General features: G+C 48.1%; 1 long non-coding RNA gene across 1 annotated transcript in view; it reads left to right on the forward strand.

Annotated features, from left to right (window-relative positions):
• Positions 1–934: 934 nt before the first annotated feature.
• Positions 935–27,038, forward strand: part of LOC136312279 (uncharacterized) — a 49,544-nt gene continuing 23,440 nt past the window's right edge. Inside the window, exon 1 of the long non-coding RNA XR_010726917.1 lies at positions 935–1,061. This is a non-coding gene — a long non-coding RNA (uncharacterized lncRNA). The remainder of the gene's footprint in view (positions 1,062–27,038) is intronic.

A 27,038-nucleotide genomic window follows, 5' to 3' on the forward strand; every position in this document is an offset into this window, starting at 1 on the left:
CCCAGGCGCTAGAGTGGCTCTGGTCGCAACAGAGCGACACCCCAGAGGGGCAGAGCATCGCCCCCTGGTGGGCAGAGCGTCGCCCCATGGTGGGCGTGCCGGGTGGATCCCGGTCGGGCGCATGCGGGAGTCTGATTGTCTCTCCCTGTTTCTGGCTTCAGAAAAAATACAGAAAAAAACCCCCAAAAACGTGGCTACTAGCAAATGTGAAATGATGAAATGATGTCTGTGGCTCACATATATGGTCAGCATATTTGTATGGGACTATACGCTTCCTTGGAGACTTGGAGCCCAGAGAGAGAGCTGGAGTCGGAAGGAGCTAATTAGAGCAAAAGGGGAGGCAGCAAAGGAATACAGACAGATGGCCAGCGGCAGCCTGCTGAAGGTTCCTGGGCTGGGGGCGAGAGGACTGGGCCCTCCCCCAGCCCACCTGGACTTTCTGGGGGGCCGTAGGACCAGCTTCCTCCCTTCTCTGTCTTGGTGTCCCCCTGTGTTCAGGGTGATGACGAGGACTGGAGTGTGATGCCTCCAGGAGGACAGAGGCTCCTCTCTGGGTTGTCCTCTGCTCTGTACCCAGAGCTGGAACAGTGCTTGGCACAGACTGAGTGATTGCCGAATGAATGAGTGAGAGCAAGGAGTCCAATGGAAATTTCCAGTTTTCCTTTCTAGGTAACTGTTATTGGACTCATCAAAGTATCAGGACCTGAAGCCGCTAGAGCTGGTAGGGTGCCCTGGACCATGAAGCTTACGCTCCGAGTGCAGGAGTGACTCGCCAGAGGATGGCAGGGACAGGACTACCTCCAGTTTCTTCACTGCCACAGCCAGAGTCATCCAGGAAAAATAGGCTGTTAAACTTATTACCCGCCCTTGGTAATGTCTGCTGTCAATGCGGCCTGACCATGGTACCCCTCCTCCTCTTCACCTGTTTTTAGGGGATGGGGATGACATGTCCTGCTCCCACAAGGCAGAAGGCCCAAGAGAGAAGAGGAGCAAGAGGAACTCACTCAAAACCAAGGGCTCAGCATTTTCCATTGTCCCTCAGTCAGACGGACCTCAGTCTGGTATGAATCCCCAGGCAGAGGCCTGGTCAACTCCCCTGGCCTCCGGGGCCCGGGCCAGTGGCCTGGGGAAGCCGGAGTCGGGCCCCAGGAGCCAGCAGGCCGCAATCAGCAGCGACTGGGGGCCTGTAAATCACTCCTGCCTGGGTGGGAGGGGCAGCAAGGGGCTTTTCCTAGATTGTGCTGAAAGAAATACAATGGTGAGGGAACGGAGCCCAGTTCCCACAGTGTCCGGTCACTGCTGTGGGGGCTGTGGGAGCCGGGCCCGCTGCCTCTTTCTCTCTGGGCAGCAGCACACACAGTTTTTTAATAATTAAGTAACTTTAATTGTCCTGGGAAAGCCGAGCTCGCCTTGGGGCACGCCACACAAACTCATAATTAATGTTACCAAGAGAGATTAGCGAAGGAGAACTGAGAAATGATTCACTTTTTAAAAAGCGCCTCACTGTTAAGCCTTATTATCCTAAGTTTAGAACCTCATTTATCTGCTTGGGAGGGGGGGAGACCCGAGACCCAGAAACGAATGCCTGTGAAATGAAAACTCCATGCTCTTTGTAATCTGGTTTAAAAAACATCAGATGGGAAAATGTTGCCATTTATTGATTCCATCTGGTGAGGGAGGGAGACTTTAAGGCCCAGGAATAGAATTAATAAATGATAATGTATTAACAAGAACTCAGGCTCTTTCCTGCTCTCTGTTCGTTAGAAACTATTTTATTTTAGGGTATTCTGGAACAGCTTTTTCTCTCTGGTTACCTGTGAGAGATATACCAAATTCAGTGTGGTTCTTGGTAATTATCCATATGAAATGATCCCAGTAGTGTCTGGCATCTCAGAGTTGGGTAAACATTTGATGAATTAATGAATGAGCACATTAGTAAACAAAAAGGAGGGACACCCCCACCTGACCCCAAAGGGAAAGCTTCTGTCCTTGCACAGACATTGCTAGTCAACACGAAGGGCCACCCCAGCCTATGCCTGACCTGGGGGAGAGGTTGGTGCTGGTGATGAAAGGATGGTGGACAGAGGGCGGGTTGAAAACCTGGCTGTGGTGGTAGAGCTGGGGTGAGAGGCAGAGGAGGGAGAAGCCGCGAGAGTTAGGAGCGTGTGTATGAATAAGGGCGAAGGGTGAAGTGAAGCACAGAGCTCGGGGCCTCGTGTGACCCTGATGAGTAATGAGTAGTCCATAAATCGTGCGTGACCGATGGCTCCACACGAGTGAGTGTGTTCCCTTATGAAGTCCTTGTGTCTCCACAACACTGCTTTTGTCTCCCATTCAGGCTACAAATATTTGTTTCCTCAGCCATGGCTGTCCTGTCCTTTCAAAGCACCATCATGTGTCTTGTTCCACGTAGTCACCTAATATTGCCCGGATGCCCACCACGTTCCAGGCGCCGTGTAACATGGCCGTCGCTGGAAGCAGCTAGAATGCAGGCAGGAGTTTGGTTCTAAACCCAGTTATATGATTTATGATTCCCTTCTTCTCTCTGAGTCTCAGTTTCCTCATCCACAAGATGGGAAGGATAGTGCCAGCTCTGCTGAGGCTCAAATGAGAGTATGGATGATAGTTCCTTGACAGGTAGATGGGTGATACTAGCAGTTCCTAGAGCCAATTTTGCAGGTAATTCTGGATGAGTTTTCCAGTAGGTGATTCTTTCCTTCCAATGTCTCTGAAGGACACCTCAGAGGTTTCCATCCTACAAAACGGTACTGTTCTCGCCACATGCCCACTCAGTGGGGTCCAGACCGCTACTGGCAAAGGCACTCAAGGCTGGTGGGTAAGTAACGAGGTGCTGACTGATTCAGCTCTAGGTTTGATTTCTTTCAAGGCCTCTCCATATGACCAGACAGCTTACAAAGAGCAAATGCTTTTAAGACATGAAGGAATAAAGTCATTCTCTTCCTGGTGCTGTCCCTTTGTGACTTTAAGCAAACTGTGTCTGGGCCTTTGTTGTTTGAGGGGAAAGGTATAAGGGGCTCCCCCAGAGCTTCTCCTGCACATATAGAAACTGAGGCACGGATGCCAAGGTGGCAGAGGCAGGGAAAGCATTCGGACCTGTACATGGAGAGGAGGGGACAGGGGAAACAGGGCTTGCCAGGCTCAGTGGCAGTGAATAAGAATCATTCTTGGAAACCAGTACTAATTTAGGGCACTGATCAGGAAAAAACACACTGAAAATAACTAGTATTACCAATAGTAGACACAGTCCCTCAATCCGTGTCAAAGACTAGATATTATATAGTACTTTTCTGTCCATTATCTCATTTGATCCACATAAAACTCCAGGAAAGAAAGTACTATTCCCATTTTATAGATGAGGAAACTGAGGCCTATGAGATTTCAGTCGACCAAGTACTTGAGCCCAGGTTCTCAGACTCTCACCACTCTCTCTGTGCACGGCAATCTTAATACTTCCTTCAGGCTCTTAAGTACTGAGACTTATGTTCTTGGTCTTTTCCAAAATGTGATGCCATACATTTAATTATTACCTTAGAGCTCATGAAAAAACAGACAAACTTCTGTGCATTCATTCATCAATCTGTATTTATTCAGCTTATATGTCCTGAGGACGTGTTATAGCTCATCAGGATCCCTGACTCCCACTTTTGGGCTAGACGGTGTGATGTTTAGATTTTAAAATTACGTGCACGGGTCTATGTAAGAGTAAAGAGTAAAAACTAAGCCCCTTCCTCTTATTCTTGATACTCTGTCCCTCAGGGCCTCTCCTAGACACAACCACTGCTGCCAGTTCCTTGTGCATCCTTCACACATAGTCTATGCATATGCAAGCATGCACGCACACATTCCTGTGAGCACATGCATGCAGGAGTGTGTGTCTCTTCTTCCAAAATGGTAACATACTATATGTACTGTTTCTGTATCTTAGCTTTCTGTCTCCATACCTGATTTTATCAGGGAGATAGCTTCATATTAAAATACAGTCATGCCAATCTTTCTAAGTGACTGATTAGCATTGTATTTTATTTAACCTACACTTCACTTTAAGACTACTTGCCCACTGGTGGCCTTCTGCATGGCTTTCATCGTCTTGCCACTTTTGTGGTCCCAGGCCTGCTCTCTGTGGTGGCCAGAGGGTATGCCTAGACTGTTACTGTGCAGCATAATTTCCTCATGAGGTCTCATGTTCTGTCCCAGAAGTCCTGACAGGAGCTTGTCCAGTCTTCACTCTGGGTCCTGCGGGGAGCTTCCCTCCTCCTCTCCCTGGCCAGACGGAGCTCTCCCTGTCAGCACCCTGACACCTTAGAGGAGAGGGATCCTTTCCTGCTGGCTCATTCAAGCCTCAACAGTACCTTGGAGGGACTTGATGCAGTAGACATCGCTGGGGACAGAGAATTGAGGTACGACATTTTTATTCTAAGTCTGTGTTAAGTAGCTATTTGACTTTGGGCAAATGCCAGTGTCTCTCTGGGCCTCAGTTTCACTATCCATGAAGTGGCTCTAGCTTGTATCTAGCATCCTTTCCAGTGCGTCTGTCTCTGAACCCATGAGTCTCCTTAGATCCCAGAATTAACAGAGCACCCTGCAGAGGGTCAGCCCCAGCTGGGCTGTGGGTGAGCTCCATGGGGCTTGCTGACTTGGTGTGCGCCTCTCCTCTCACTGATCTCGGTGATGCAATACTGAACTCAGGCAAGTCTGGCCTTGCTCTCCCCTGGGTCCGGCGTGATTCGGGGCCTGTAGCATGGCCTCCCCACCAGCAAATGAGCTGCAAGACACCTTTCTTGGCAATGGGCTTAGCAAGGGCTCCGGGAAGGGCTGATTACTCATGTGTTTTGCAACGGCAGCAAACTCCTGGCTGAGAAGAGGAGGCAGCAAGCGTGGCTTCCTTCCTGAGTGAATGACTTCAGCGTTATAAATGACTAATCAGTTCGGCACAGAGTGGAACTGGGTGGTCGAGTTGGGGCTGGGGTGACAGTGAGGCAGATGGCACTGGGTACTGAGTAGGCTTAGGAGAACAGAACTGGGGTCACAGGTCTTTTCCAGATGCCAGTCTCCACTGTTTCCTGGGACCCGTCTACCTGGGACATCTTAGCTGTCAGCAAATTGCCAACTTCCCCTCGAGCCTCAGGTTTGGTTCTGCAGAAGGAAAGCTAAATGCTTACACAGAAATCCAGGAGTGATATCTAAAACGCACAAGTTTGTATGATATACTCTATTGTGTACAAGAAGGATTTTTGAAATGAGCCTGTTACCAGAAGAAGGCATGAAGGTGGGGGGTGTCCTCTTTGCCGCACTTCTGGGACAAGAACAGCAGACGGAGGACTTCCTCCCTAGTTCGTTTCCTCTGCTTTCTTATCGCAGGCAGCCTATTGCAGACTCTCGGGTTTATGGGGACAGGAGGGAATACTTCTCCTCGAAAGCAAGGTCTCCGGCTCCGCAGTCGTCCATCCCCCTCTCCTACCGTTTCCAACAGTGATCAGACAACTGCCCTTTGCTCTTTGCTTTTAGCAGTGGCTCCGAGCATGCCTGGAATGTCCTGGCCTCACCTGGTCTATTCCAGAAACCATGAAACAGGATCTTTCCATCTGGGCACTGGGTTCTGTGACGAGTCTCCCTTCTCCTCTCCCTGGCCAGGCTGAGCTCTCCCCATCAATCCCCTGACTCCTTGGAGAGGAAGGATCCTTTCTGTGAGCTCCTTCCCCTGACTTCATTTTAAAATTGCTCTCCGGACTGACACACAAGACATGTGGCTTCAGCCTATGCCATTTGGAGTGCGGGCTGTAGGAAATCTCTGAGCATCTTGTGTGTGTCGGTCCACCTGCCTTTGGCAACATGTACTGGACCTGTCTCTGGTTGCTTGTATTGGGATGCTTTCCCAGGCCCTTTCACAGTCAACCAACTCACGGAGGGGTCTCTAAATTTTCTGTTCCACCATCTCTCTTTTCCAGGGCTTTTTAAGCCAGTATGTCCTCTTGAGGTTGAAGAGACTCACCGTTGAAAGCAGGGCTCTGCCCAATGTAGACACTTAATTGTGGAATGAATGGATTGCTGAATAGTTCTTAGCCTGGGCATTAACATATTTCCTTTGCCTTCAAATCTCTCAAATTGCCTTTTGCTACATATACTTGGACCAGCTGCTCAGTTCTCAGTCACTTTCTTGGGCACATCTTCCTCCATCCTTCTTGAGACAATGGCAGCAAAGTTCATGTCAGGGGACCCTGTGGCTTACAAGTCCACCAGCTTCCCAGCCTGACTGAGAGGAGTTGGACTTTGTGGAAATCATCTATTTTTTAAAAATTATTTATTGATTTGCGAGAGAGAGGTCAATTTGTTGTTCTGCTTATTTATGAATTTATTGGTTGATTCTTGTAAGTGGCCTGACTAAGGATTGAACCCACAACCTTAGCATACTGGGATGGCATTCTGACCAACTGAGCAACCTGGCCAAGGCTCTGAAAATCATCTTTAACTAAACTTTTTAATAATTTAGGGTGAGTTGCCCTATTTGGCCCTTTTCTAGAAATTCCCCCTACAGATTCGCTTTATATGCTCAGGGTAGACTGAGAGGATCTTCCCAAGAGGGAGGCACATCCCAGAGTAGCAGGGCTTCCCAAGGGTGAAGTGAAATTTGTCTCTTCTCTCCCAGGACCTCTAAGCTGGATACCCTAAATCCCAGTGTGAAACGCCCCAAGGAACGCTCCCTGTCCCTCCCTGCTCTGCCCCCTGCCTCTGGGCTCTGGGCCTTGGGTCTCTGCCCTTTCCCGCGTGGGCTGCTCCTTTGGCCGAGGGGAGGGCAGGCCTGCTCCTCACAGAGAGGTTGTGCCTAAGGACGGAATACACACCAATGAGCGAAGGGGCAGAGACCAACCTGGCTATTTCCTGTAACTAGAGACAAAAGCTAACACATTGCCTGCTTTAAGATTAACAAACTATTTGACTAAAGAGATTTTGTGCTTTTCTGTTCCTCACCCCATCCCCTTCCTTTCGGGAGCTTTTCACACCAAGACACTGAATTCACAGGGTGTTTTTGTCTTTAGAAATCCTTTCTCAGGCAACTATGTCAAGAATGTTTTCATACTTTTGGATTGGACGGGGAGGGAGAAAAAAAAAAAGGCTTAATCCCCCAAGATGGGTATTGCCCCGAAAACAGACATGCAAATGTTGGACTTGTCACCCCTAAAATGTTTTCTTTATTCTCGAGAGTTATGGCATACTGCCTGCTGAGCCTGGGAGACCTGAGGAGTGAGGGAGGGAGCCCGGAGGTGGGGTGAGCGAAGTGTGGGAAGGGCGGGCGGCAGAGGCAGAGAGGCACGTGCCAGATAAGCAGGACAGCGGGGACAGCCGCCTGTGCTGGGACATCAGCTATCGCTCCCGGCCCCTCAGGCCGCGGGAGGCTGGAGCTTGCCTTCCAGGAACTGGAGACAGCGATAAGGGAAAAGCCAGATGCACACTCATGCACAGGCTCACAGACATCCTTCTGTCTGCTCTGCAGGCGAGGGGTTAGCTGGTGTCACTTGGTGCTCCTGCCACCTGGCTATATAGCTTATACCTACCTGCCAACCGAAGTTTAACAATAGAGACAGTGAAAGATCCAGAAATCGTCTTGCCTGCGGAAGCCACCTGAGGCTCGTAGTGCAGAACCTCTCTAGATTTTCCTCCACCAAGGAACCTCGGATGGGATGGGGGTAGAGTGAGCAAACGCTTCCTGTGGGCTACTAAATAATTGCAGAGCACCTCATGAGGCTTTGATGTCCCTAGGTATGAGTTCACAGCTCTGTGGGAGAGTCAGACGAGAAAACATACATGCTAAAGCCAGGCAGCCTGAGCTGAATGCAGAAGGAGAGGTGGAAACATCCCCCACCCCCAAATATGGGTAAAATATTTATACCAGATGAGGAAATTGCTTTAAATATTTTACTGCATCTGTAGCTCTAGAGAAGAGCTGGTCTAAATTTTTTAGGTTTAGGTTTCTCATTTCCCAACCCTTTGCCTAATGCAAGTATAGACACAGGGCAGGAAGTGGCCTGCTCCGCATGGTCGGAGGCGCTGGGGCTGCGCACGGGTCTCCCAGAGGCTGAAGGAAGCACTGCGGGGCCGGCTGCTATCCGACCTCTCTCTGGGCTATTGTTCTGAGGATCAAATAAGGTAATGGTTAGGATTACATTTTGTACATTATAAGTCAGTAAATAACTAAAAAGTAGTCTTATTTCCTTGGGAATTATATTGTAGCCTTGAAAACACTAATGATGCCTTCAATTGACTGAGATTCTGCTATGTTCCAGGCTCTGTCTAGGGACTTAACCCATGTTACAGCCAACTAGAATGTAAGCTTGATGAGGGCCGGGACTTGGCTTTGCTCCTTGCTGTAGTCCCAAGGCCCAGAAGAAAGCTGATTATGTAGTTGTTCTCCAACAGGTACACTTTAGAGGTAGAGAAAGTAATTTCTGACCCTGGCAGCCTACCAAGGCACTGGCCCTGTTCTACCAAGGAGCAAGAGGAGTAGCCTGCTCTCGGGCCCACTGTCAGCTGCTGGTGAGTTGGGATTGGAACTCAGTTCATTGGCCTCTTTCCACGATGCCCAGGCTGACCTAGGCCCCTGGGTCATCTGTCTCCTGACTTTATTGGGCTTAGCTGTCCCTGGCAAAGGAGGCTCTAGCACCAGGAAGGTGTGAAATCCTAGGGACAGCTTCAGGGACAGGCAGCCTCTCCTCTCCTGACTCTAAGCACAGTGCAGAAGGCCATCCCCAATGAACTGCACAAATGATCGAGTTTTTCTGTTCAGAAAAAAAGTGGAACAATATCTATGGTAGGCAGAAAAAAATGGTACCCCCTAAGATGTTCACAACCTAATTTCTGGAACCTATGAAAATGCTATGTTACATGTTACATGTCAAAGGGGAATTAAAGTGCTATCCAGCTGACCTTTCAATGGAAAATTGTCTTGGCTGATCCAGGTGGGCTCACTGTAATCACAAGGGTCCTTATAATGGAGACGAGGGAGACAGGAGAGCCGGTGTTGGGTAAATGTAACAGCTCACCTGCTCATTGCTGACTTTGAAGATGGAGGAATGGGCCACTGTGGGGGGGGGGGAGAGAAAGAAAAAATGCAAGCACCTTCTAGAAGCTGGAAAAAGCAAGAAAACATTCCTTTCTAGAGCTTCCAGAAAGAAAACAGCATGGCCACCTGCTTGGTGTGAGTCCAGTGAGACTCATTTCTGATTTCTGAGCCCCAGGACTGTCAGATAATACCTTCATGTTGTTCTTTCAAGGCACTGGAGTGACTTGTTCCAGCAGCAAGAGCAAACTAACACAGCCTCTAACGAGGAGCAGGCTCAAGCAGGGCGAGCCTGTGCCTTGAACTCCAGGGACAGACGTTGGCGAAGCAGACACAATGCTCTGGATCTTTCTGGAAACCTCCTCTTCGGTCACCCCTTACTCCAGCCATGGTGTGGCACTTGGATGGTCACAGGCTTCAAGCTGCTTTGTGGAGGTGCTGGGGCTCAGTTCACCCTGGACCACCTCCTGGACCTCTCACGCTCTGTCCGGGACTTTCTGCGGCATGGCACTGACATTTACCAATGTGCACCTTGGAACTGCGTGGGGCCACCTCGACCAATAAAGGACAGGAACGTACAGATAAATGCTTCCCGTTATGACCCCTCAGGTGGACAGTTCTAAGATGCTTTTCACAAAGCTCTTTAGAAGTTCCCGAGGAGTGAAGCACTCATATTCCCCGCAGAAGCTGCCTTAGTAAGACCCACCACCCCCACCCCCGTGTGGGCTTTCCCCTCATGCCTTGCTTTCCTCTCACCTGACCTCACTCCTGCCTTGAGATCATCACCTGAACAAATACCTGCATGGAAACCTTTGTTTCCAGCCCAACTTTTGGAGGAAACGTTTAAGGCAACATGCTCAAACAGAACAGCTGCTCATCTTGTACGTGCTCATAGGTCGCTCCTGTCCCTGGCCTCACAGAGCTGTGGGGAGCTCCTGAGGGCACAGGGCGGAGGCAGCAGCGAGCCCTGGGCCCTTCCCAGGGCAGCACAGGGTGGACAAGCCTGTCCTGGGGTCTTGGCTGTGGATACTACCCGGACTAATTAGAGGTGAATGAGGTCTGGAGGGAGAGTGTCTGGTCTCTTGGGGACATCAAAGGTCCTGCTTGTTTAGTCACCCAAGTCCCTTGACTCTGGTAGGAGTCCTTCAGAGAATACCAACTGTTCCTATCATTCAGAACAGATGTTTTTCTGATGAATTTAATTGCATTATTAGCAACCAGGCTACAAAACGGGTGAGTTGAGAGCGGCCCGGGCTGGGCAGCTGTTCCCAGGGCTGGCCGAGCCTGCCATTGCGGCGGGCTCCTTCCCCGCCCCCGCGAGGCCGCTCCTTGCTGCGGATAGGCCGAGCTGCCTGTCTGAGGCTTTCCCACCAGCCATGCCCAGAACAGATGGAAATGGATCTCTCTGGGCATCTCCAGCTGATGTGGATTTCACAGCGGGCGGAAGAGCGTGAGGGGGAGCAGACAACCCAGCCCCTTCCCACGGCCACTTGGAGGCCACACTGGTTGTTCAGCTGTCCACCCTCACTCCTGTGAAAGGGGTGGGGCTTGAGATTGGGGGATCTATTTCAGAGGGGGTGAACCTAGAAGCTAGGAATACAAAGCACCCCCCCCCCCCCCGTTCCTTATGGTTTTAAACCTGAGCTCCAAGGAACCCTGGCGGGAGAGGGGGGGCTGAGGGGGGTGCCTTACCATCACTGCTTCAACCAGAGCAGGGTTTCTTCCCAGCCTCATTGTATAGCACCGCTACAGAAAGGCTGGACTGCTGGTGGGTCCCCAGTGCCCCTCCCCCCACTTCCTGCCTTCCGGCCTCTGCTCTCTGCTCCCATCCCAATCTCCTTTCCGCACAAGCACGTCTACCTTACTCCTCTAGACCTGGCTCAGATGCATTTTCTCCGGGAAGCTGCTCCCCCCTCCCTCATAATCCATTCCTCTTTCCTCTGAAGTCTCCAAGGGCTCCATCTGCATGCTCTAATGGAACCAGTCACTTGATGTCTGGGATAACTACTTCTGTCCTTAGTCATGTCTCCCTCCACACTGGGTCCTCTGCAGAGCAGGGAATGGCTCCTTTTTGGCTCCACAGTCCTCATAGGAGGTGCTTGGTAAAATGTCTTTTTGGGTTTGGTTAGTTTTATTTTTACTTTTAATGAATGCATGGGAAAAAACTACTGTCAGAAGGTGCTACTCTTCCCAAAGCCCCTCTCTTGGTCTGCTTGAACTGCTATAGCAAAATACCACAGGCCTGGTGGCTTAAATAATAAACACTTATTTCTTGCAGTTCTAGAGGCTGACAGGTCCAAGATCAAGGTGCCAGCTCAGGCAAGCGCCCTTTCCCTGGTTTGCAGGATGGTGCCTTCTTACTGTGTCCTCACATGGTGGAGACAGAAGGCTCTGGTCTCTTCCAAATATCAGCACATTGGGGATTAGAACTTCCAGATATGACAGACAGACGGACACACACACACACACACACACCCATTGTTGCCTATTTTGTAATCATAACAGTCTCTGAATTAGATACTGGGAATTCTGTTTATAACAACCTTCTTTTGAATCCCTGCTGTGTGACAGGCACTGGGCTGGGAACTGGAGGGAGGTGTTTGGTGGGGAGTGAGCCCAGTGCCTGCCCCCTGGGAGCTCCCAGTCCTGCAGAGCTGCTGCTGTGCACTCAGATCTGCAGCCATGCACCTTGTCCTCAGGGCCGGGATGGCCGGGGGCAGGAGGTGGTGTGGCGGGGGTGTGACAGGCATGGGTGGGAGACCCACTCCTTCTACCCCAGCCTTCCGTGTTTCTGCTACTTTGTTTCCTGGGCAGGGGTGGGAGACGGAAACCGTTTCTCATGGCCTAAGGGACTGATGGCCCTGGGGATGTCTTCAAAGAGGATTTAGTCAAATTTCCTAATTTGCATTTGGGGAAACTGAGGCCAACAGAAGTCAAGCAGCTCCCTTTGGGCCCCAGGAAGCAGAGCAGCGATTCAGCCTGTCTCAGAGACCTCAGGGTTTGCATGATTGCTCTGAAGGAGTCGAAGAACATGAGGAGGGAGGGGTGCCCTGCTGCCAGCAGCACATCCACGGAGATAATCTGTCAAGGGAATGAAAGAAAAAACAGTAGTGAACAAGCCATCTATTCTTGTCTGAGCCATTTTCCCATGTCAGGAGCAGACTGCTGAAAAATTTAGGTTTCTCCTTTCATGTTTCCTTTTACCGCTCTCCGGACAAAATGCCTCCCTCCCCCCTTTTTCTTTGGTAAGATCCTGACCAAAGCTGTAGAAAAAAGAATCTCTCAAGAACATATATATCTATCCATCGATATACATTCAGCCCCTGACGGTGACACGGAACTGTAGTGCCTCTTAATTACCCAGGAAGTGACAAGGTCAAGAGGTGTCTGAAAGCTGCCTTGTGGTCCCGAGCATTGATTCCTCACCATTGTCGCCGCCTCGCGAGCTGGAGTGGGGGGCTACGGCGCCTGGTTTTTGTCCACTGTTTGGATTTCTTCCTTTCTTCTTTCCTCATTCATTTTTTTTTTTTTTAATTTGAAAAGAAACTTCTGGCATTTTGGGTATTGACTGAAAATTCCTAAAAGCAGGACACATTTCAGGTTGGCTGACCAATCATAATGGCTGCTTGGGTGCTGGGGTGGATGGAGGTCAACTTCTTACAGATACACCCTCCCCTCGGGCCCCCGTTCTCAGCTACTCTCCCTCTTTCTTATTATCTTTGGACTTCCCAGGAGAAAATGACAATTAAAGAAAGATTTTAATGCCCACGAGTAGTTACTGGCTGTATTTGTGATGCCTAGAAAACTTGTGCCTTTTGTACTTCACGTCAAGTTTTGAGGCAGATAGTGGTATTCTTTTAAGGAAGGGAACTGAGGTTTTGAATTATAGTCATCAGGAAATATTATGACAAAAACAGAACCAAAGATCCTTCTAGAAACTGATCAAAGTTTTAAAAAATTCTTGGGCAGTGTTGTTTACTTATATTTGGGGATAAAGAAACCAGAGCCTTCTCTAGAGATGTCAGGGAAATTAGTGCACAGAGGTCTCCCTGAGTATTCTGAGTATTATGTTCTTCATAAAAACTGTGGAAAGTAATTACATCACCAGAACAGAGAAGTAATTAATCTTTAGGTTGATATTAGAGGACTTATTCAAAATGTTACCAAGTCCTACTGGATGTTAAAAAAAAGTTATTTATTGGTTTTAGAAAGAGAGGAAGAGGAAAAGAGAGAGAGAGACAGAAACATCTGTCTGTTTCTGTATGTGCTCTGGCTGGAGGTTGAACCCACAACCTTTGTGTATCCAGAGGACACTCCAACCAACCAAGCCATCTGGCCAGGGCAATGTTAGAATTTATACTACAAAGAAAAGTCAGAGCCTATAGCATGCAGGCCTCCAATTCTTTATTTTTCCATGTCAGAGAGGAGCTTACTGTGCAGACACAACTTTGGAATCTTCCAGAGCTCTTTCTGGGGCATAGCATTTTTCTCTTCATTGTACAAATGACACCTTGAAAATTTAAGGCCCCATGTCTAATGTTCAACATTGAAAGAATCTGTAGTAAGAGAAAACTTAACTCTCTTTAGAGAAGTCTTGGATTTTCTTCCCAACCTCCCTGCTTTACTTCAAGGTTTGAAACGTACCTACAATAGATAAGCCAGAACTTTGGCTTTATGTTTTAAGATACAAAAAAACAGAACAAGACGTTGGGAGTTGGGAGGCAGGTAGAGGTTTAGCTTTATTCTATACTTGATCTGTGCAAGCCATATTCCCTCTCTAGACCTTAATTGTTTTCATCTGAAAAATGAGCAGTTGGACTGGCTGACCTCCCATCCAGTTGGAACTCCAAGAACAGAAACAAGAACATATTGACATCTACTTTTGAAAGCTAGTAAAAATTCATCATGCTTTAGGTTAGGGACAAATTAAAACATAACTGGCTCTTTGTCAACTACACAGGACTTGAGATTCAGACTGAATTAAGTATTCCCTAAGTCAGTTCCCATGGTGAGAAATAGATTGTGAATAGATAGGCAAGACACAGAAGCTGTTGAATAAATACTGAAAAATTAAATATATTAACATGATGCAGACACCCAGGTATGAGTGTGTCTTATAGCTCTTGTTGCCAGGCTGATATCTATCTATCTATCCATTCAACAATTCATATACATTTCATCCACGCACCTATCCATGCATCCCTCCACCCATCTACCTATGAACTCACCAATCTGCCTATCTGTCCATCTCATTCACCTGTACGCTACATGGGAGGTAGGGATGAGTACAATAACGAGGGTTAGAAGAGTGCCAAGAGAAATTCCTTCTAGCTGGTGACATTATAGAAGGCTTCATGGAAGAGGTGGCATTTGAACTGAGTCATGAAGAATGGATAGTGTGTAAAGAAGAAGGAAGTGTGAAGGAGACAGCATAAGCAAAGTCACAGAAATAGGACAGGACTGTGCTTGCCCAGAGCACACAAAGTAGTCAAGAAAGAGGGTCAAAGAAGAGGACTGAAGAAATCTTAACTTAGGAGATTGAGGCAATTAAGGAGAGACGCCAGGAGTGTTTTGAAAAGAACTTCCAGTCAGCCATTTTTACAGTAGAGAAAGTGCGATGAGAACGAAGTTAAGGAGGTAGGAGAGGTGGAGAGCCACTGGACAATGACTAGCACATTTTGTTATGGGAAAGGATGTGTGAATCAAATATGAAGAAAAAGCAAAAGGAAACTCTGTGTATTGTATAAAGTTTTACAAGGGCCTCACATTCAGTCTCTAAGTTCTACAAGCAACTCTTTATAGAACTTTACAAAATCAAGGAGACTTTATTTCGTAAGAGACTCATTAAGGAGTGGGAGGCAGAAGGGTGTGAAAGGAATTTTACTGTTTTTGTGTGAGACGAGAGCCTTTCCACCTTCCTGCACCTGGTCCTCTTATGTTATTTTTTTGGAACAGCAAAATGAAAGTTCAAGTGGGTGGAGTCCACTGCTGTTCCCCGAGCCAGATGGTTTTCCAGCCCTGAAGCGCCCTGTGGCCTGAGGACTGGAAGGAGCAGAGACACGGACTGGAAGACTGTCCCTTGCTTCTCTGTAGGTGCGTACCTTGAGAGTTGCAATACCTCTTCAAAATAGTATCATCAAATATTCACAGTAGGATTAATTACAATGAAATATGAAAAAAGAGGCTAAGCGCAAACATTAAGTTTCCCGAACATGCTGGCTCTTTCACAGAGTATGTCATTTTGTCCCTCAGATAGCCCACTGAAGTTGGAATTATTTCCCCTGTTTTGCAAATAAAAAAGGATGTTCCAAACTCAACACATTGGATGACCTTTCATAATTTACTCAACAATTTTCTGCTTTGGTTATTGTGGAACTCTTAGAGACAAGGATTCCTCACTGTGGCAGGCTGTTAAGTAACGAGCATATATCTCTATAACCGTATTTCTGTAGAAGGGGGGGTGGCAGGTTATAGATGAGAGGAAGTGAGTGTTGGAGGAAAATGTGAGGGAATAGAGAGAAATGGGAGGCAGAGTAACCCTGCAAGTTCCTTCAATGTGTTCCTTAAAAGTAGGGGAGGGGTGAGAAGGGTGGAGGAAAGATGAGCCCAGCTGTGGGGGTGACTGGACCAGATGACCTCAGTGCCCTCCAGCTGCCTAGCCCACACTGTGTCCTGTGGCTGGGGAACCTAGCAATCACAGTGGGCGGCAAAGCAAATAATGCTTTGTTGGTTTTGCTAAAAGAAAATAAGAGAAACACTGTTTAGTCCCCATGTGCTGAGCCAGCTGATTTGTAGCCCCATGCTGGGCCCTGATCCTCTGCTCTTAAGGTACCTTGAGTGTTCAAGTGAAGGAGATCCAGGCTTTTCAGCTGTGGTGCCTTTTTCTTTTCTAATAATTTATAAACAACAAAATGCCCATTCAAAGGTCAGAATATTTCTATCACCCTGAAAGTTTGCTCGGGGTCCTTCCCGGTCAATCCTCACCTCCATGTTAATCCCCTAATGCCGTGATCTGATTTCTATCACCATTGGTCAGATTTGACTATTGTTGTGTTGTATGTAAATGCAATCATGCACAATGTTCTTCTCACAAAGCACGATATTTTTGAGATTCATCCATGTTGCTACATGTCTCAGTTCAAGCATTCATTTTTGTCAATAAGTAGTATTCCATTGTATGAATATAGTGCCCCTTATCTATCTAGTCTCGGGGGTTTTTTTTGCAATATTGGCCCAAAATGAAAAAGCTACGCTGAACATTTTTCCATGAGACTTTTTGTAGATATATGTTTTCATTTCTCTTAGGTAAATTCCTATGAGAAGAAGTGCTAGGTCGGGGGTAGATGCGAAGGTGTGCTGGAGTAGACAACCCTGGCCAGCAAGAGGCAAATCCGCTCTCAGTGAGGTCATACAGGCAGCTTGAAATCGGCCTGTATTCATGCCAAGAAAATCAGCAAGTGCCACAAATCAGGCGGGGTTCTCCCCACCCCTTACCCCCAGGAGCCAGTTGTTAAACATTTAGCAGTACACCACTGGGTAGATACATTTACCTTTTAATAAAGCTATCAGTTTTTCAAAGTGGCTGTACCATCTCACATTTTTTCCAGTGTTATATGAGAGTTCTAATTGCTCCACGTTCTTCTCAACATCTGGTAGTGACGGTTTTTAATTTTGGCCATTTTGATAGTTGTGTGGTGGATATCTGTAGTTTTAATTTGCATTTTTCTAGTGACCAATGATGTTGTGGGTTTCACATGTGTTTATTATGGTCGTTTGTGTATCTTTTGTAAAGGATCTGTTTAGTCTTTGCCCATTAAAAACAAAATTGGGTTGTCTTTTTATATTGAGTGGCAGGTGTTCTCTATACAGGGGTGGGAAAAAGTAGGTTTACAGTTGTGAGTATGTAACATAAAAGTTTAATCTTGTATTACTATTTATTTATTAATTTGTATTTTTCCATATAAATGATCATAAACCTACTTTTTCCCATCCCTTGCATATTCTGTGTGTAAACCATTTGTCAGATACGTGTTTTATGGATATTTTCTCTTAGTCTGTGGCTGCCTATTTATTCTCTTGATGGCTATGATGTTTTCTGAGCAGACATTTAAAATTTTGATGACATATTGTTTATCAGTTTTTTATTTATGATTCATAGTCTCCATGTCCTCTCTAAATGACCCTCTGCCTAGAGTGGCTTGCCTTCCTTATTGCCTCTGTCAAGGGGACCACGTATTCCTCACGGCCCAACATAAAGCTCACCTCTGTAGGGACCCCTTCCTGCTCTTCCACTAGCAGCATCCTTGACTCAGTACCCCACTTATTTCATAGCCCTCTGACCATGCGATGACGGAACTGTCTCTCTATGGGTCTTTCCAACCTACTTGACTGAGACTCTCATGTGGGGCCTGTGGGCCTTCTGGATTGTATTCTGCCTTTGCCCCTGCCGCGTGTCTCCATCAGCACCGCACTAGGTGCCTGGCCCAGCAGGTTCACTAACTGAATGCTACTCACTGAGGGAATTAACTTGAATGTAACCAGGGCCTCATGGTTGGCTTTTTTGTCCTTTGATTATGTTGTAATGCTTGAGAATGATTGATTGTGGATCAGAAGACAGGGACTGTTTATTTCATAAAACAAAAGTGAGTTTGAAAGATTCCACCAGGTTCTACCAAAGTCAGAGCATTGAGGATCCTCAGTGAGAATCAAGTGGGATTCTGCTCTGAGAAGGTTAAGGCAGGTCTTGTGCGTGTGTGTGTGTGTCGGGGAAATGGGACGAGAGGGTACGTGCACGGAATGTAACCTGAACTGCATCTTAAAGCGCTGGACTTGTGGTCAAACAAGCCTGGGGTCAAGCGTGTTTATAGCTATATGACCTTATGCAAGTGATTTTACCTCTTTAAGTCTCAGTTTCTTTAGGTATAAACCAGGAACAATAATACTACCCATCTCACTGGTTGTCGTTGGAATTAAAGGCAAAGAAAGTACATAAGACAGCTCTGGAAATGCTGAAGTTTCAGAACACTTCCTGACCCTTGGGTTTGGGCAGCTCCTGTAGGAAATGCTTGGTGGGTTCCTGGCTTTGTAGGGTTTTACACGTGTGATGACTCCCTGTGACCTTCAGTTTCACTGTGCTATTTTCCTGGGCAGTTAGAAGCAGTTCTAGACATGCCGGAGTTGGAGGGGTCCTGTGGAATCCACACGGAAGCTGAAGGAAGAACCTAAGGAGCGCTCTCCACCCCATGAAACCGAGTGCCGCCCCAGAATCAGAGGGCATACTTTTTGGCTTTTCTTTTTTTCTTTTTCTTTTTTTTTTTAAATACTCCGTTTCTTTTTTTTATTTTATTTATTTATTTATTTATTTATTTAGAGAGGAGAGAGAGAGAGGGAGAGAGAGAGACAGAGAGAGAGGAGAAAGAGAAGGGGGGAGGAGCTGGAAGCATCAACTCCCATATGTGCCTTGACCAGGCAAGCCCAGGGTTTCGAACCGGTGACCTCAGCATTTCCAGGTCAACGCTTTATCCACTGTGCCACCACAGGTCAGGCTGGCTTTTCTAATTGTCTGTTTAGTGCCTCTCAAATGGTGCCAGAGTGGGCTGTGATCAAGCCTTTTGTAGCCATCAATAAATAGGAAGCTGTGGGGGTGGGTCTTGGCTAGAGATTGGCAGCCCCCCCCCACAATTACAGACTCAAAGGTGGAGGGTGGACATGATGGAGAGTGCCCCTAAACCCACATCCCTTTGACGGTTCCCATCAGAACCTAACAGCAGAACCTGCCACCCTGAGCAAGCTCCTTCTCCCCATTAAGCAACATCTCCCAGAGTCCAGTATCCCCGTGGTAAACTGGGGGTGAAAATAACCCTCCCCGCCATTCCTCAGGGTCTTTTCAAAATGTGTGTGTGGGGGGGGCAGTGGGAGTCAGGTGCTTTAGAGATTGCAAATAACTGTATGGGCACATTGTGTGTGCAGCCACGAGGGGCTGCCCCTAGGGTTCTTTTGTTCCCTCATTCATTTATTCATTCCACATGTATTCAGCACCTAGGGGAGCTTCACACTGGGATGAAAAAAAAAAAACTCCTCGTCGCTGTGTCTAGACGCCCAAGGGTTAAGCAGGCAGCGCGGCCCCTCGTCCTGCCCGTCCTGCCCGCCCCGCGGCGAGCGGAGGGCGGGAAGGCGGCGCAGCGGGTGCCAAAGTCGGAACCTGCTCCTCGGCAGCGGCTCCCGGCGCGGCCTTGACTCGCAGCCAGGCCTGGCGCGGCCGCCGGCTGTGGAATGTGTGAGAGCCATGTGTCACCGCCCCAGACTGTGGGAAAAGGCTGCTCCGCTCACCTCCCAGCAGCTGCCCCGCGCCCGCCCTGGCTGCGCGGGGAAACAGGAGCCGCCCGCCGCCCTGGCCCCAGGGGCACTTCCGAGCGCGCGCCGCCGCCGCCCCCGCGCTCTCCCGGCCCACCCCGGGGACGCGGACTGGAGCCGCCTCCGCCCCACGGCCCGGCCGCCGCAGGCAGGCAGAGGGCGGGGCAGCCAGCAGGGCCCTTTCCTGCCCTCCGTATTCCGGTGCCTGGTTAGCTAGAGTGGTCTTCCGTGGCCCTCACTCAGAGAAGGGCCTGGGGAGGGAAGGCCAGGAGGGGCAGCGGCTGGGGAGGCAAAACAGCAGGGCCTCCCCACTGGGGGTATCTGCCATCTGCACCTTCGGTCAGGTGCCCGAGGTCAGGCTCAGTGATCAGGCAGCTCTGAGCAGGAGGCCCCTCTGTGCCCCCCCCCCCCAATCAGAAACAGCATCAACTGGGCTAGGCAGGTGATCTGCACCTCCCTTCGGGATCACCCTACACCCTTTGGTGGACCCACAACCCCAGCCCCTGCCTGGTGGGAGTGGGCATCAAGCCGAGCTCAGGAAACCCGCAGGCCAAGGCCATCGGAGTCCGGCCCTAAGTCCTGCCATGCTGGCAGACTTATCCAAGGTCACCCTGCAGGTGGAGCAGAGCTACTCCTAAAATTCAAGTCCAGAGCCCCTTCTGCCACACCTCAATACTCCCCTCCTAGGAATCAGCTCCTGCTCAGCAGTCCAGTGTCCCTACTGAGTTCCCGGCCTTGACTAGAGAAGTCAGGGGTGGGGCTCATGGGGATGGGGTAAACACTGTGTCCCGAGACCCCAGCGGCTTTGCCAAACGTTGGGCTAATGCTGCCAGAAGTCCTACCCCTTTTACCTCAGCCTGACTTCCTGGGGGTCCAGCACTCTCCAAGCCTTCAGTCCTAGGGAATGAGCCCTTCACAGTTGACTCTACGGGTACCTTTCCATTCCTGCACTTTGCTTCTGCTTGTCCATCGATGCCCAGTTCCTAGGTCAGGGAGCAACCAGTCCTGAACACCTGCAACACTTGATTCCTGTACCTCCTTATGGCATTTGTAGTCACCTGTAACTTACGAGCTACATGACCCCTTCTCTCTTTTACAATTTCATAAGTACAGAGACTATGTTGCCTTCTTTTCTATTGATATATCTCTCAGGAATAATAGTTTAGGGGTTCTGCTTATGGTATCTCCTCTGTTTATTGGCTGAATGAACTAGCAAATAAATGCTTTTCAAGTGCAATCTATCACTGGCTTACAATTGCACTTACAGGTGTAAGTTTCTTAACCTCTTTAAGTCTCCGTTTACTCACCTGTAAAAAGGGAGACAAGTTCAATAGGTATTGGGTCTGAAGTGACTTACATAGAGTCTGGAACAGAACAAGTGCTCAAAAAAATACATATACTTGAAAATATTTAATACACAACTGCTTTTTGGTATACACACAAGATATGCAAATAAGTGATAACTATTTTCTTAAGATTTTTTTTTAACTTATTCATTTTAGGAGAAAGAGAGAAAGTAGGAGGAGCAGGAAGCATCAATGCCCATATGTGCCTTAACCAGGCAAGCTGGCAAGCCAAGGGTTTTGAATCGGCGACCTCAGTGTTCCAGGTTGATGCTTTATCCACTGTGCCACCACAGGTCAGGCAACGACAAATATTTTTTTTTAATTTATTCATTTTAGAGAGGAGACGGAGAGAAAGAGAGGAGAGACAGAGAGAGAGAGAAGTGGAGGGAGGAGCTGGAAGCATCAACTCCCTTATGTGCCTTCACCAGGCAAGCCCAGGGTTTTGAACCGGCGACCTCAGCATTTCCAGGTTGACGCTTTATCCACTGCGCCACCACAGGTCAGGCAACGACAAATATTTTCAATGACTATTTCAATGCGGCGTCTACGTCTTTGTTAGGAGCCCGGTGGTTGGGCAAACTCCTTGTTCTATCGGTGTGGACCACCATTGTGTTTGCCCCTTCCCAGTATCCTGCCTTGGGCTGCGGTGATAGAGCCAAGATTGGACATAGAAAAGCAAATATCTAGGCCCAGGTAAGTGTGTGCCCCTAAAGGCACCCACAGCCACACCGGAAAGATTCCTGTCCTCTCAGGACCACTGTTCCTCCTCCATCACTACAGGGCTTTTAACCTCAGATAAGTACAACTTGAGCATCTGCCGTGTGCAGGGCCTATACGTTACAGACCCTCATGCTCCTATTTGTGAAGAGTCCATCTCCTTGTTGGAGAAGCAAAATGAGCACACTTAGGGGAAATTACTGAGTTAGCAAGATAGAATGTCACTAATTCAGTATTATCATATGAGAGACAGGTGATAAGTGACGTAGGCTTCTGAGGATGAGGAGAGATGGGATGATGTGGGAGTATTAGTCTGCTTGGGCTGCTATAATAAAATACCAAAGACAGGCACTGGCCGGTTGGCTCAGTGGTGGAGCGTCAGCCTGCTGTGCGGGGGACCCGGGTTCGATTCCTGGCCAGGGCACATAGGAAAAGTGCCCATTTGCTTCTCCACCCCCCCTCCTTCCTCTCTGTCTCTCTCTTCCCCTCCCGCAGCCAAGGCTTCATTGGAGCAAAGATGGCCTGGGCGCTGGGGATGGCTCCTTGGCCTCTGTCCCAGGCGCTAGAGTGGCTCTGGTTGTGGCAGAGTGACGTCCCGGATGGGCAGAGCATCGCCCCTGGTGGGCATGCCAGGTGGATCCCGGTCGGGCGCATATGGGAGTCTGTCTGACTGCCTCCCTGTTTCCAGCTTCGGAAAAATGAAAAAAAAAAAAAAAAAACCCAAAGACTGGGCGCCTTACACAACAGAAATTTATTTCTTAACAGTTCTGGAGTCTGGAAAGCCCGAAATCAAAGTGCCAACCAATTTGCTTTTCAGTGAGAACTCTTTCTTACCACCTGATTTGCAGATGGTTACCTTCTCCTTGTGTCTTCTCGTGGCAGAAAGAGATTGAAAAAGCAAGAAAGCTCTCAGGTGTCTTTTCTTATTAAAACACTAATGTTATTGGATTAGAGCCCTATCCTTATAACCACAGTTAACTTGACTTCCTTAAAGGCCCTCTCTCCAAATACAGTTTACATTAGGAGAATTAGGGTATCAACATATGAATGTGGGAGGAACATAATTCGTTCCATAGCCGTGGGGAAAGGGTGTGACTCAGTCTAGAAAGAGAGACCTTTTTGGACGGTGGGTGGAAGGCATGCCTGGTGAAGGGAACAGCTTGGGCAGAATGCAGAGGCTGTGTAGGCCTGGCATGGCTGGTGCCAAGAGTGTGTTCTGGGTGGGAAATAAGTTTGAGAAACTTGGGTTACAGCCAGGTTATGGAGGGTTTTAAATGCTGGGTGTTTGGAGGGTTTTGAATTCTGAGCTTGTGCTTGATGTCCCTGGAAAAAGGAGTTAGAGAAGGTTTGGAAGTTGGAGGAGTCCTTCCTTGTTAAATGGCATGGCAACAACAATAAGGCTTTGAAAATGCTTCTCATGGGTACCAGATATAGGGAACTTAATCCTAGTCTGTTGTTGTTGTTGTTTATTTCAGTGTAACTGTTGCCATAGTTATTTTTATGATTATTATTATTTTGGTGTGTGACAGAGACAGAGGGAGAGACAGAGAGAAGGACAGACAGGTACAGACAGACAGGAAGGGAGAGAGATGAGAAGCATCGATAAGCTGTATTTTTTTAAAATTATTTTTATTTATTCATTTTAGAGAAGAGAGAGAGAGAGAGAGAGAGAGAGAGAGAGAGAGAGAGAGAGAAGGGGGGGAGGAGCAGAAAGCATCAACTCCCATACGTGCCTTGACCAGGCAAGCCCAGGGTTTTGAACCGGCGACCTCAGCATTTCCAGGTCGACGCTTCATCCACTGCGCCACCACAGGTCAGGCGAGATGAGAAGCATCGATGCCTTGTTGCGGCTCCCTAGCTGCTCATCAACTGCTCTCTCATCTGTGCCTGGACCGGGGAGCTGCAGCAGAGCGAGTGACCCCTTGCTCAAGCCAGTGACCCTGGGCTCAAGCCAGCGACCCTGGGCTTCAAGCAAGCGACCCCTGGGCTTAATCCAGCAATCACGGGGTCATGTCTACGAGCCCACGCACAAGCCAGCAGCCCCACGTTCAAGCTGGTGAGCCTGCACTCAAGCTGGTGACCCCCGGGTCTGCAACCTCAGTCCTCTGTGTCCCAGTTTGACATTCCATCCATACCTGGTCAGGCATAATCCTAATTTTAGACGAGGCGCTGTGGCTGAGAAAGGTCAAGTGACCCAAATAAGGTCAGCAGCAGGTTAGTAGAGGCAGGGGGAACAGGTTCAGATATGGTGTATGGCTGGCTTCATAGAGGACCCACCTTCCACTGTCCTCCTTGGCCCCTGAGTACTATGTGGTGAGGGGGCTCAAGGAAGGTCCACATGCTGGGCTTGTGACAAGTGGCTTAGAAGTAGGTGAGAACAGAGAGGCAAAAGCGGCTGGAACCTACAGACGTGATCTGGATGAGACCATCGACCTGGCTGGGCAGGACCAGCCTGTGTGAAACTGTTAGGGAGCAGTAGAGTGTGGGTTTGAACTGGGTCCTGAGGAACGAGAAGGATTTGGAATGGATGGGCAGGCATAAAGAAGGGCATTTTCTATCTGTTGGGATATTTTGCTTGCTGTTATCATAGCTGTTTAAGATGGCACTCAGACCGTATATTTAAGTTAATGCTTTAAATTATAACACACCAGTTTTGACCAAAATCCAAACAATGACAGTACAGACAGACTGGCAGAAACATCTGGAAGATATTAAGTGTCTATGAGCAGTGGTTATCCTGATAAGCCAAAATCTATGGGCCTGACTTAGAGGGAAACTAACAATTTTCTAGATGAAGAAACTGAGGCTCAGAAAGAATAAAAGCTGCCCAAAGGCACACAGATAGTAAGTGGCAGAGCTGGTTGACCCAAGATCATCTGGCTCTAATATCTGTCCTCTTTCTACCCCCATGATGCTGACACTGGTTCTGTTTGACACTTGGATATCACATATCCATGTGGTAACTATATTTTCCAACCCCCAAATAGGGACACATGATCTGACAAGTGTGAAGGCACTTATGGGGACAAGAGGCTAGAATGTTTTAAATTAGGACCATGCCAGCAAATCCAGGACATCTGGTAATCATAGCTATCTAGGGGCTGCCCACACCCTTGGCACGATACTGGTTTTTGCCATTTAATACTGTTTCCCATTCTGAATGCCCCAGGTCTATTTTTTGGTTGGAGCATATGCCACAGACAAGTGAGAGACATTTAAAAAGATCAAACAACTGGAACAAGATTGCAATGGACATTCTTTTCAGGGCAGCCGAAGGCAGAGAGAGAGCAGGAGAGGGCAGGGAATTGGCAGAGGGTTGGAAGAATAACCCATGGGTTGGTTCTAAAACCCAGGAGGTGTAAAGCACTGTGAGCTGAGGACAGATTAGGGCGGGCAGACTTTTCGCCAGCATCAGGAATGTTGCTGCCCCTTCATCGCTTCTCTTCCCTGCTCTTCTCTCTTCTTGAACTCCAAATGCTCCCTTCCTGCCTCCCACTCGGGGAGAAGTGTCTGCAGCTGTGTCTGTGGCACCGCAGGGAGGGGCAGCCGGCTTCTGTGGACTGGAGACCACTTCCTAGCTAGCTCTAGGACTGGTTCGAACCCTCTAACCAACTGTAAGAGGTTATTGTAGAATTTTGCGGGATCATATGTGAAACTGTCTTGTAAAGAAATGAACACAAGTGGTGCTCCGTTTTGTATTTAGTGGGATTTGGGGTCAATGTCATGTTAAAATGATCAGAATGAAATGCCAGTCTTCGGAGCATTCATCTTGAGAGGCCTAGCAGTAGTAATTTGAGGTCTGCATGTTTGAGGTTGTGTGTTTGCCTCATTTAAGATGGTCAGTTGCTAATTCACAAATACAGGGAGGAGAAAGGAGAAGTTAGGGGGGAGGTTGTGTGTGTGTGTGTGTGTGCGCGCGCACACACACACAGGGGATTTGACATTTGCTAGAAATCATAAGAACAGGCCTTAAAGAGTGTATAACTCATCCTCTTCACTTTACAGATGGAACACTAAAGTCCAGACGGAAACAGTTATCTTTCCAAGGGTGTGAGCTAGTCAGTGGTCACGCTGGGCACAGTCTCCAGGTCTGCCAGTCCCAGTGTCAGGCTTTCTCTGAGAGGCCACAGTCTGCCCATGTCATATACACAGCCTAACCTGGGAGCGGTGTGGGAGGCAGAGGGAAGAGGAGATGCAATAACTAGTGTCAGGGTCTCACAAATTATCTGGGAAGACCATGACACAACCAGAAAATAGCTCCAAACTGTACTGGATGGGGAGTGGGATCCAGGCATATAATCCAGGGTGCTGTAACAGCCATCCCGGATGGAATGGTTGGGGAAGACTTCAGGGGAGCGCTAAAGGGGGGACATAGACAGTTGGAATGATGTAGCATTTTCTTCAATGGTGCTTTTTGCTCCAACTGTTGTTTAGAGGTTGTAAATTAGGCTTTTATCAGCATCTCTATTTTGAATGAAAATGTGCTAGTACTTAGCTTTCCCTGAAAAGCCCGTCAAACTATAAATTGAAGATTCCTAAAACTCTCTGAAAAAGGTTAAATGTCTGTGTCAGAGACAGAGAATCTCACCAGTTAATATCTACTTCTTCATCAGCCCAATGTGTTGAAGGAAGGCCATTCACTAAGCAGTTGGCAAAGCTATTTGTCATTCCAGTGTTTTCATCTATTGTGCTTTTAAAGCATTACTCCTCCAAAGCATTTCAAAAGTCTCTCTATGTAGTTTCTCTTGGGAACAACCAATTAGCAAGCAGTCTTTACTTGCCACATGCAATGAGTTGCCCTTAAAGTTACTCATGTAGTTTTCTTTTTCATCTGGAAACTTGGTTGTGAACCTCTGGAAGTAGGGGACCCTGACTTACTCATCTGTGTACCTTCCATAGCACTTCCCCTGAGTTCTTGTGCAGGGTTTGTTCTGAGGCTTGAACAAATGATCAAAGCTGGTGGCATGTCCCAATTACCCCAACCATTTTGACTACCAAGCCTCAAGTTGTGAGTAATGAGATTTATTGGCTGTGGTTGCACTAATTCCTCATATGAATCTCCACTGTAAGCAGTGTCACCTGATATCTTGAGAAAAGGGGCTGAGTATCTCATCTTGGTATCTTTATGCTTAGCCTGGTGCCTGACATATAGTAAGTGCTTAATAAATGTTTATTGGTTGACAGACATGAAACCCATTTTCATTGGGCAACCTCTGTTCCCATACTTAAAGTACATATCATTATAGGTAAGAGAGATTTTTTTTTTTTTTTTTTTTTTTTTTTTTTTTTTACAGAGGCAGAGATAGACAGGGACAGACAGACAGGAACAGATAGAGATGAGAAGCATCAATCATCAGTTTCTCGTTGCGCGTTGCGACTTCTTAGTTGTTCATTGATTGCTTTCTCACACGTGCCTTGACCGTGGGCCTTCAGCAGACGGAGTAACCCCTTGCTGGAGCCAGCGACCTTGGGTCCAAGCTGGCGAGCTCTTTGCTCAAGCCAGATGAGCCCGCGCGCGACCTCGGAGTCTCGAACCTGGGTACTTCCGC

Source organism: Saccopteryx bilineata, chromosome 8, assembly GCF_036850765.1.
Source record: "Saccopteryx bilineata isolate mSacBil1 chromosome 8, mSacBil1_pri_phased_curated, whole genome shotgun sequence".
Taxonomy (NCBI): Eukaryota; Metazoa; Chordata; class Mammalia; order Chiroptera; family Emballonuridae; genus Saccopteryx; species Saccopteryx bilineata.